Source organism: Geotrypetes seraphini, chromosome 6 (genome assembly GCF_902459505.1).
Source record: "Geotrypetes seraphini chromosome 6, aGeoSer1.1, whole genome shotgun sequence".
NCBI classification, from domain to species: Eukaryota; Metazoa; Chordata; class Amphibia; order Gymnophiona; family Dermophiidae; genus Geotrypetes; species Geotrypetes seraphini.
The window spans coordinates 96672519-96685049 of record NC_047089.1 but is presented as its reverse complement, the minus strand read 5'-3'; positions in this window follow the sequence as shown (position 1 = coordinate 96685049).

The following is a 12531-nucleotide window of genomic DNA, read 5'->3' as shown; positions in this document are numbered from 1 at the left end:
ATTTGATAATGATCCATATAGATGTTGCCAGAATTACAGTCTGTTTTACAATGACAGCATTTAATCATAAAGCTTCAATTGCCATTTAAATTTGTAGATGAATGACATGATTCCAGAATTTACTTGGATTCCATGCTCCTGGCACAGTGAATATGCCAAAGCATTTTCTTTAGCAAAATTGGGATACTGTATATTAACCCTACATGCTGAGCCTGTCTAATGGTCCATAAAATGTGTATTAAGGAAAAAGTATGACATTTAATTGTATGATCTTCCTCTACTAAGGAAGTGCAGTTAACCTCCAAATACCCTACTATTCCACCAGCTGCATTTAATTAGTACTAGATGTTAATCTGCAGTAGTATAAATTCAAATGAAAATTTTGCACTCAAAACACAGAAATGCAAGGAAATTAAGTATGTTTGTAAACAATCCTACAGCTAGTTGTGATTCTAAGCTAATTTTGAATAAAATGTTTGTATCTTTGATTAATGGCATTAATAAAATGTTTAATAAATGAAAAAGAATGTAGCTTTGGTCAGTTCTTCATAGGCAGCTTACCCAAATTATTATGCAAACAAACATCCTCTTTTACAAAGCCACACTAGCAGCTGCCATGTGGCAAAAGCCCCAAAGCCCTTTAAATTCCTATGGGCTCTGGGGCAGTTAATGTAGCAGCAGCTGCTAACGCAGCTTTGTAAAAGGAAGAGAAAATGCCATTATTGCACTACGAGGGGAAGGGGTAAAACGCGGACCTCATGGACCTGACGGACCTCGTGGATCTAAAACTGTACGTCCTTAAAAATCTGAGGTCCGTGCCACTTGTAGTTAGTTTCTGGCTCTGACAGACCTCGATGACAATTTAGCGCTGACGGATCTGTCTCAGCATAGGGAGGGAAACGTATTAGGATCTGTCAGCACTAAAATGTCATAGAGGTCTGTCAGAGCCGCAGACCTCAGATTTTTAAATTTACTGGGGCTGCAGGAAACTGGTTTAAAGGATTCGTTTTAGAGCCGCTGCAGCACTAGTCTCTGGCTCTGACAGACCTCGATGACATTTTAGAGCTGACGGATCCTAATTTGATTAGCGCACCTTAGTAAAAGAGGGGGTAAGATGTCTAAAAAATTAGCATAAATCGGCGCTTGGACATTTTTACTACTACTACTACTGTTTATTATCTCTAAAGTGCTACCAGATACATACAGTGCTGTACAACAAACATGCAAAAGATGTTCCCTGCTCAAAGAGCTTACAATCTAAATATGACAGACATACAGGACAAAAGTGATTTATACATGCTACTCAGGTGGGAAAAAACAAAGGACTTAAAGGTAGGGAATGACAACAGATATGGGTGCTTTTACAAATTGGTAGGGGCAGATATAAACGTAGCTGCAAAAAAGTGAATGTTACATCTGGGTTTGAACGCTGCCAGAGATGGGACACAATGCACAGAGTTATTTCTTGCCAAAATGTTCAAGTGCGGATTTTTGAATCAACTTTCTGAACATATTGTTAGACTTCTTAGCTGCTGTGCATCCAGGGTTCAAGGGGGAATGTTGGAGGCATGTAATGGGCATTCTTTGGGCATACTTAGCACTTGGATGTCTTGTGGTGATAATCAAACCTTTTCCAAGATATTCAGGATGGAACTTAAACGTCCAGAGATAGAACAGCTTTGAAAGCATCTGACAAACAGGTACCCAAACTGACCAAATGATCACTGGAGGGACCAATTAATGACCCCCACATGCTCCCCCAGTGGTCACTAACCACCCCCCCAAAAAAAAATCTGCATGAAACAGTACATATCTGTCTCTAAGACAGCTGCACATACTATGGCCAGTCATAGTAGAGCTGCAAGCAGGCCTCTGGCATAGTCTGGTGGGCAGTGCAGTGGTGGAAAGTGTGTGCCCACCAAAAAAACATTGTACAGCCATATAGGTGCCACCATAACGGATATTGGAGTGAGAGACAGGGAGGTATAGTAGATTTTGGGGGAGTTTTGGGGGGCTCAGCATAAATGATAAGGTGGTTCTGGTGCAATGTACATCTGACACGCTTTATGTGAAGTTCACAGCAGTGCCCTCTAAGTTGCCCCACTGCTCTGTTAGCATGCCTGTGTTGCCAGTCCATTTCAATGCTGACCCCTCCCATATCCAAATGGTCTGGATGTGGACGTTTTTAATTTTGGACGTTTTGAACATTTTTTAATGGTTGAAAATGATTGAAAAAAGTTAATTGTCCTAATGTTGGACATCCTGTCTGCCAAGACATCCAACTAGGTGATTTAAAAAAAAAAAAAATTGGATGTCTAGCGGTTTTACCATTTTCAAAAATGGCCATTTCTCCGTCCCTAAGCATGGAGATCTTGTAGCAAATGTCCAAAGTTGGACCTAGCCATCCTATCGAAAATGCGTCTCCATATAAACTACAAGAGATCACAAAAAGAAGACAAGTCAAAATATCTGAAAAAGATACAGGAAGCTGATAAATTAGTCATGAAAGTAAAGAAGCGAATGGAAGAAAAAATGTCCAATACAGTGGAGTGGAGGAAAAAAGTTTTTTTTAGGCATGTTAGTGATAGAAGGAATTGCAAATGTAGTATTGTGAGACTCAAGGGCAAATGGGAGGACTATGTAGAAGCTGATAAGGATAAACCAGAATTGTCTAACAAATATTTTTGTTCAAGTGTATGTATATTTATTTACTGCATTTATTTTAAAGTTTCATACACTGCCTATAACCAGGTGATTTACAAATAACCATACATATCATAGGTCACAAATATAAGCACAACACAAACAAAGAAAAGATCTCTGCAGTGCCACAAACAATCTGTCTTCAAACTATAAAGATAACAAAGATAACAAAGATGCAGTTGCAAGCAGATGAGTTTTCAAAAGCATTTTTAAGATTCTATCTATTAGCATACAACCACAAATGGTCAGGAAGGCAATTTCACTTCACTCCTGCAATAGCAACAGTATGTGGGATCTCTAGAGAGGTAAAAAATGTAGGATCTCTAGGGAGGTAAAAAATGTAGAGGGGATACACATGTGGTATCTCTAGGGTGGTAACTTCAAGGGGGTGGGGTTGTTAAAGTGGGCAGACTAGATGGGCTATAGCCCTTTTCTGCCGTCATCTTCTATGTTTCTATGTAGATGCTCTAGTGTCAGCATAGTGAACTTTTGACATCCTATCCTGTGACAACAACATAGCATTCTCAGATCATAATGATCTACTTGGACAACATAGTCAAAGGTTCTTTAAAATACAGAGGAGCAGGAGCATATAGGGCTTGATGTACAATAGACAATACTTTATGCAAAACCAGCAGCCAATAGAATTGAAAAAGCACAAGGGTGATGTGAACAGACCTAAGCACACCTATAGCCAGGAGGGCAGCTGTATTTTGGATCATCTGCAATGCCGTACATCTGGCAATTGATATGCCAAGGTATAGCACATTGCAGCAGTCATATATGGAAAGAGAAAGCAAAGGCTTCAAATGAAAATCAAGTGAAGTATAAAACAAGACTGAATCATTTTAGTCACTTGAGCTTGCATATTAAGATGATGATCAACCTTTATCCCCAACAGAGTTATTTCCTTTTCCACCATTAAACATACAACCCCTTACACACACTTTGGTCCTGATACTATAAAGTCTACCTAAAGTTAGGTGCCAATATTGGCACCGATTCTATAAAACATAGGTGCCCATTATAGAATCATGCTTAGCATTAGCTAAGCATGTTTAGGTGGCACTCAGCATCCTAACATTTAGGCATTCCCAATTTATGCAAGGAGTTTCCATGCCTAAGGTTAGGTACTGATATCAGAGCATAATGGCGCCTGATTCACAAAGATGCGCCCAACTTAAAAACATGCCCATGATCCATCCCTAACCATGACCATTTTTAGTGTATGTGCTTTGGGTTAGATGCCTACTTTTTATAGAATCAAGGTTTTCAGGTTAGGCATCTAAATTTCAATTAAGTCCAATTAAAGCTAACTGAGAGGTATCGAGTGCTAATATCAGCACCGATTAAGCCTGTTCCTCAATTAAATTTATTTATTTATTTATTCAGTTTTCTATACCATTCTCCCAGGAGAGCTCAGAATGGTTTACATGAGTTTATTCAGTACTGAAGCATTTTTCCCTGTCTGTCCTGGTAGGCTCACAATCTATCTAATGTACCTGGAACAATATGGGGATTAAATGACTTGCCCAGGGTCACAAGGAGTAGCGTGGGTTTGAACCTACAACCTCAGGGTGCTGAGACTGTAGCTTTAACCACTGTGCCATATGCTGATATCATTACCTAACTTTAGGTAGACTTTATAGAATCAGGACTTTTGTGGCCAAAATTCCATACCACCTCTCCCAATCAACATGACCTCAGACTTCCCAGCATTCAAACTTAAACCTTGTTTCATCATCCAATTAACAACATGCTGTATATAAAAATTCAATTGATCATTCAGTTCAGAACTCTGCATACAAATAGTGAAAACCTGTCCTAAATGAAATGAAGGCCCCCAAAACATCTAATGATATCAAACAATATGTTTCATTCTGATCCAATCCCTTCTTTAACACCCCCATAACAGATGCCAACAACAATTCTACACTATGGGCTTGTCAAAACCCAAACTTAAACAGGTTCAAACAGCCTACACATTCTACAAACATCTCTAATTGGCTTACAACCAGTTCTCCAAAACCTTTATCAATAATGGAACTACTGATATAGGGCGATAATTATTCATTTGAGCAGTATCCAAACCACCTTTCTTCAAAATTGGTTTCACAATTGATTTACAGTTATGAGGAAACACTCCCTATCATAAAAGATTTATTTACTATCTTTATAACCATAGGCTCAATTTCAGAGGCTAGTTGTCTTAATATCCCAGATGAACATGAATTTCCCAATGCCTAGGTAGATGTAATACCATGGATCACTGTTATCACCTTGGATTCACCTGCTTCCTCAAATGAAGCTAGAATTTTTTTGTATGCTTTCTATCAATATATCATTGCTAAACATGAAAACATAAAAGTGAAAGCTATAATACCAAGAAATGTATTCCGAATAAAGAAGATGGGGATCATTGTGGGAGACTCCATCGTACGTCATGTGGACAGCCACACCGCAGGAGGGAGAGAGGATAGAATCATCACCTGTCCACCTGGAGCAAGAGTGAAGGATGTGGCCAACAGGATTTCCAGGATCCTGTTGTGCTTATCCACGTGGGAACCAACAATGTGAGCGGACAGAAGTATGATAGGGAAGAGATGAAGGGACAGCTCCGCTCACTCGGAAGAAAATTGAAGATCAGGGAGGTGAAGGTGGCCTTCTCCGAGATCCTCCTGGTACCAAGAGCGGATGCATAGTGACAAGGGGAACTGCAAGCAATCAACACCTGGATGAGATGATGGTGCAAAGAGGAAGGCTTTGACTTCGTGCACAACTGGACAGCGTTCTGGGGAAAAAGCAAGTACTACAGAAAAGATGGACTGCACCTCAACAAGAAAGGAGTAAGAGTACTGGCAGGCAACATGAAGAGGGCCATAGAGAAGGCTTTAAACTAAAGGACCAGGGAAAGCCAACAGTCAACCACCAGTAGATGGTCCGGGTGACAGGATGCCCCATAGAAGGAATTACGGACAACCATTCAGACACAGGAGGGGTCGACCACAAAGCAAATGAGGAAGACAACACAACAGCAGAAAAGGATACCGTGGAAGAAACAGTAGATACTGCTAAGCTTAAAAAGTCCACGAAGGTAACACAAAGGGAACTCAAATGTATGTATACGAATGCTAGAAGTTTGGAAAACAAAATGGAAGAGTTAGAAGCAATAGCAAAAAACAACAAATCATTGCAATCAACAGCAAAAAACTGGAAATCATTGGTGTCAGTTTGAAAGTGGCCCCCACAATATTAGGTGGTAGGGGTTAAGTGAAAGTGGTCCCCACAATATTAGGTGGTAGGGGTTAAGTGAAAGGCGTACTGACAAACGCCAGGTCCCAGGTTCAGTTCCCTCACAGATGACTCACCAGGAAGTAGAATAATAGACACAACCAGAGGTGTTTGCATAAAGAATATATTATAGAAATAGACTTACAGAAAAGTAATATTCATAAGCATTACAATTAAGCAGAGAGCATTACACTTAAGCAGAGAGCAAGCAGTCTCACTGCCTTACAGAGGTCAGAGGCAGAGAGGGACATAGAAGCTTGCAGTTCTAGGAAGCTTCGTGTTCCGTAGATAAAGGGAAGTATAGACAGAGAGAGGGAGAGCCAAGACCCCTCCCATGATAGCTTGATAGGAAAAGAGAGAGCGATAACTTGAGCAGAGAGCAGAGAGCAGGCTTTTATACCTTGGAATCTTATTCTGAATAGAGAAAATATTGTATCTCCCAGTATCTTTCTGTTTAGAATTTGTAAACTGTTTGAGACAATGGTTAATTTAATTAACAAAGGAGGGTGAGAAACCTGATGGGATTAAGTCTCTGGCTTGATCTGTGCACCCTTGTCCTAAGCACCCTCTTTATCAGACATTAACACCTTTTAGCTAGCCATGATTCAAGCAGGGCTACTTGAAACTTAGAATATATCAATCAGGGCTACTTAAAACAGTTTCTCTGCACTAAGGGTCTATCTGCCTTCCCATGCCAGGGTCAGATTGATATAATCTCCCAGAGGCCTCTAGGCTGACAACGACCTGGGATGAAAAGGGTGCGTCAAGGATGACAAACAAATTGCAGACAGACCGAATTCCTACTTTTCATCTGTCTTTACAAAGGTAGACACCACAACAATACCTGACACAGTGAAAGTGTTCAAGGGAGTCATACAGGACAGCCTCACCACAGTAGAAGTGGACTTGGACCAGATTTGCCACCAGTTCGACAAACTTAAAAGTGACAAATCTCCTGGACCGGACGTAATTAATCAGAGAGTCCTAAAAGAAATGAAATTTGAAATCGGAGAACTATTGCAAAAACTTGCCAACCTGTCAATCAAAACAGGACAGATACCGGATGACTGGAAGATAGCGAACGTCACACCGATATTTAAAAAAGGATCGAGAGGAGTGCCAGGCAACTACAGACCTGTGAGTCTCACGTCTGTCCCTGGAAAGATGGTTGAGGCGCTGATCAAAGATAGCATAGTCTGGCACCTAGACATGCACGACCTGATGAGAGCCAGTCAACATGGGTTCCGGAAAGGGAAATCATGTTTGACAAACCTACTTCAATTTTTTGAGACAGTGAACAGACAAATTGATAGTGGAGAACTGGTGGATATTGTATACTTGGACTTTCAGAAAGCGTTCGACAAGGTTCCACATGTATGACTTCTCAGGAAATTACAAGGCCATGGAATAGAGGGAGATATATTAAGATGGATAGGCAAATGGCTAGAGAACAGAAAACAGAGAGTGGCCATAAATGGAAAGTTCTCAGACTGGGAAAAAGTGACTAGCGGTGTACCCCAGGGCTCAATACTTGGACCTATCTTATTTAGTATTTTCATAAATGACCTGGAAGAAGGAACATCCAGTGAAATCATCAAGTTTGCAGATGACACAAAGCTATGCAGGGCAATCAGATCGCAGAAGGACAGCGAGGAACTTCAGAGCGACTTGAATCAATTGGAGAAGTGGGCAGATAAATGCCAGATGAATTTTAATGTGGAAAAATGCAAAGTGATGCATTTAGGCAGAAAAAATAAAGATCACAAGTATAGTATGTCAGGTGTATCTCTAGGAAAGACCGAACAGGAAAAGGACCTGGGTGTACTGATAGATAGGACCCTGAAACCGTCGGCGCAATGTGCGGCGATGGCAAAGAAAGCAAATAGAATGCTAGGCATGATAAAGAAGGGAATTACGAGTAGATCAGAGAACGTTATAATGCCACTCTACAGAGCCATGGTCAGACCGCATTTGGAATACTGCGTCCAGCATTGGTCTCCATATCTAAAGAAGGATATAAAACTGCTAGAGAGGGTGCAGAGACGAGCAACGAAGCTAGTGAAAGGTATGGAGAACCTGGACTACAAGGAACAACTTAGGAGACTGGGGTTGTTCTCCTTTGAGAAGAAGAGACTGCGAGGGGATCTGATCGAGACTTTCAAAATACTGAAAGGATATGACAAAATAGAGCAGGGAAAGCAGTTATTTACAATGTCCAATGTGACATGAACAAGAGGACATAGACTGAAGCTGAGGGGGGACAGGTCCAGGACCAATATCAGGAAGTTCTGTTTCACACAGCGAGTGATGGACACCTGGAATGCTCTCCCAGAGGAAGTAATTGCAGAATCCACCGTTCTAGAATTTAAGGGTAAACTAGATGCACATCTCCTTAAGAGTGGCATAGAGTGATACGGGTAAGGGTAAATTAGATGCACATCTCCCTTGAGAAGCATACAATTATATGGGGACTAAAACTATGCCAGGGTACACCTGGCGGGGCCTCCGCGTGTGTGGATCACCGGACTTGATGGACCCAGGGTCTGATCCGGAGACGGCAATTCTTATTATGCAAAAATAATAGTAAATTTTAAGAAAAATGGAGCTTTATGTAATCATTATCTTTGAGGAACCCCAGGATAGACTTTAAAAAGTTTTCTAAACTTATTTTCTGATCAAGCACAATCAAATTTATGGGAAATATCTCAATTTGCACAGTTCTTCCAACTTTAGGTTTTTCTGAACATATCTACTACACAATGGTGGGTCCAGCTCTGGCTGACTTGTTGGGCAGATCAGGTGGACCATGTAGGTCTTTATCTGCAATCTTTTACTGTGTTCTTGTGTGTGTTATATCTACCTATCTTCAATGCATCTAATGTAGTTTGTTCATTTTAACAATGTCTTGAGCTGGGAGCCAGGTATCACAACTTTCTAGAGCACTGCAAGCAAGCATCTTGAATCTGGCTACTAGAGACATAACCATGCCTTCTTCCCTTTAAAGTAGTGTCACACAAACTTTCTCAAGCATTGACACATTATACATAGTAGCCACAGCTCGAGGCACCCGGAAGTGTGCAGACCTCACCGTGATGACATCATGTGCATGCGCGACATTATCACGTTGATGTCTGCGCATGCATGAAAGCCCTCCAGATGGGCCCTGAGACGCCAGTGTGTGGGGGGGGGGGACGTCCTGTAGGCAGTCAGCCGGCACCAATGCCTCTCCTTCTCCCCAGTGTGCTGCGGCACACCTGAAATCTCAGGAGGCACACAGTTTGCGATACACAGCCTTAAGGGCTATGAATGCTGCTTCTGAAAAACCTCCAGCACCAGTCAACTTTGGAAGCAGAAGACCCACAGCAGAGGCCAAGTTGCAATTTACATGTATATTGTATAAAATATGCTAGTACAATGGTCTCTGTGTGGCCCCCATATGGTCCCCAAAGATTTCCATTGCATCTCTCAAACAGTTGGCTGACGTGCTCTTCAAATCCTGTAAATGTGTTAATTTTAACCTTGCCCAATTCATATAGTAACTGCAAACAGCCTCTGCAGTGTGTTACTCAGGTGTCTCATATATGGAATTTTCTATTGTTGATAATCCAAAATAAAGTGAATTTTTAAAAACTATCATTCTTAAAGGTGTGGTAGAATCGATATTAGTATCAATTTTTAATATTTAATACCCTGTCTGAACAAGCAGGTCAAGGCAGTTTACAAAATTAGTAATATGTGTAAGTTTGAAATCTTTTGGTGGTCCTCAGAGCTTTCTCGTATTCACACTGCATCCCTGTACATGAAAATGTTGGAAACCACTGTGCTAGTACTTAACATGGAATACAGGCACATATTGGATGATCATTTTATAAAAGTAAATGGGCATTTAAAAAAAAAAAAATAATCCCCCAAAAGGACCAAAAGAAACAGTAGCATCGGTCAATTAAAACGTTTATCTGAATTTATGTAAATGAAGGGATATCATATACAAATTGAGTTTCCTGTAGGTAGTAAAAATTCATGCACTATTTACCAAGCTTTTCTTTAAATCTCAGAATTTAATATCTGCCTAAGACAAGATGTTAACCAGCTAACCCCTCCTTTTACAAAGCCACGAAAGTATTGTAATGATTAGAAAAATCTTGTTTCCCTTAAATTTACAAGTTCAATTATGGGGTGGGAGGGAGGGTATTTTTATTATTACATGTTGTATAAGTATTGATTATATTAAAGATAAGAGTTGGGAGGGGGGAGATAAGAGAATATTATATGTATCATTGTTGATTATTAAGTGATATATTTATGGTTATTTGTATGGATATGTTATCACACTTTTTATAAATTTAAAAATGAATAAAGATTTTTAAAAAAATTAAAAAAAAGCCACAAAAGCGGTTTCTACTACTTGGGCAAAACGGGGCGGCCCTGGGGCGGGGCCATGGGTCCAGACTTTACAATTGTAAAATATGGTAACCCTACCCCTAACCCATCTCACAAACGTTCTCTGGTATCCCAGAGGACCCTGGATTTCAGACCCTCTGTTTCCCCCAACTCCAACCTCACAAAATATTCCTGGTAGCCCCGTGACTCCTGGTGTCTGACCTGACACCCCAAAGATTTCCCTAGTAACCCAGTGTCTCCAGATACCCAACCCTCCCACTCACCTACCTCCAAATGTGCCCCACCAAAATTACCTCAAGAGTCCAAGTGGAACCTCTAGAACCCCTGATGCCTGGAACCCCCAAAATACACCTTCAGTTTTGAGGCATTAACATGCCCACTTGTACATATCTTTGTACCATTTTCTTGGAAAATTACAGGGCCTGGCCTCACATAGTGCATTCTGAGGCAGACTGACCCCATGCAATGCATCCAGAGATGTACTGCACAGGGTCAGATGCTGCAATTTTTCAATATTCCAGAGTGAAAGCAGGAGCAAGTGGGTATTGCTCCTGCCTTCCAAATGAAGGTACACTTGGGGGGGGGGGGGGGGTTTCCAGTGGATCAGGGTTCTGAAGGGGGTAGCAGGGGATCTACCAGGGAAATTCTTATGCTAGGGGATGGAGACCAGGGTGCCCTTTGCCTTAGATCAGTGGTCTCAAACTCGTGGCCCTCCAGGCACTATCATAATCACAAAAGTAAAAATAAAACAATTTCTTGATCATATGTCTATCATAATCACAAAAGTAAAAATAAAACAATTTCTTGATCATATGTCTATCATAATCACAAAAGTAAAATAAAACAGTTTCTTGATCATATGTCTCTTTAGCTATAAATTACAATATTATTATTAAGACTTAGCCAAAAGGAAAGATTTATAAACTATAAAGAGTTTTACCTCATGCAAAATTGTCATTTCTTTAATAAGACGTTAACTATTTTTTCTGCGGCCCTCCAAGTACCTACACATCCAAAATGTGGCCCTGCCTAGGGTTTGAGTTTGAGACCACTGCCTTAGATGATCTCTTTGCTCTCACACTGCATCTTTATGCTAGCCTGAAACTGGAATAAAATTCAGTGCTAGATTTTTGCATCTTTTTATAATATTGGGGGCAATATTTTATGCAGCTATCTACTTTCTCACTGTGTTGTCCTTTAACGCGGGGTTCCCACACTTTTTTGGCTTGCGAGCTACTTTTAAAATGACCAAGTCAAAATGATCTACCAACAATAAAATTTAAAAGAAACACAAAGCACACTGTATGCAGAGAAAATGTTAATTATCATTTGTAACTAGGGTTTTTTTCAGAGGTCAAGGCAGATGACTTTAAAATATGCAATGTCACCTCAGTAACACCTATGCAAAAATAGACAAATATACCCCCTCCACTTTTACTAAACTGTGATAGCAGTTTTTAGTGCAAAGAGCTGTACTAAATGCCCCTCGCAGCTCCCGACCCTCATAGGCTCCCTGCGCTAAAAACCATTATCATGGTTTAGTAAAAGGGGGCCATAGTGCAAAATATAGACAGCAGATATAAATTCTCAAAACAGCCACATTTTGATCACTAAATTGAAAATAAAATCATTTTTTCTGTCTTTTTGTCTGGTGATTTCATGAGTTTCTAGTTGCACTTCCTCCTTCTGTAAATCTAATATTTCTTTCTTTCTGCCCCCTCCCCGTTTCTTTCTGTATCTCTTTCTTTCTCTTTCCCCCTGCCCCCCTCTTTATTTCTGTCTTTCTCTCTCCCCATGCCTGTCTTTCTTTCTCTCTCCCCATGCCTGTCTTTCTTTCTCTCTCCCCTTGCCTATCTTTCTTTCTCTCTTCCCCTGCCCTCCCAAGCCATCACACTGATTTCTCTACTTCCTCTGCCCCCCCTCCCCAAGCCACCATGCAGATTTCTCCAGTGATTGGCTGTCCCAGAACTTCCTCTCTGACATTAGAATTGACGTCGGAGGTGAAGGCTTGTGGGTCCGGCGCTTGTATGTGCCTGCCCTGGCTCGGTGATCGACTCGCGTTGCCTTTGCGATCTACTGGTCGATCGCGATTGACCATTTGGGCACCCCTGCTTTAATGTATTCCTTTAAATGCTG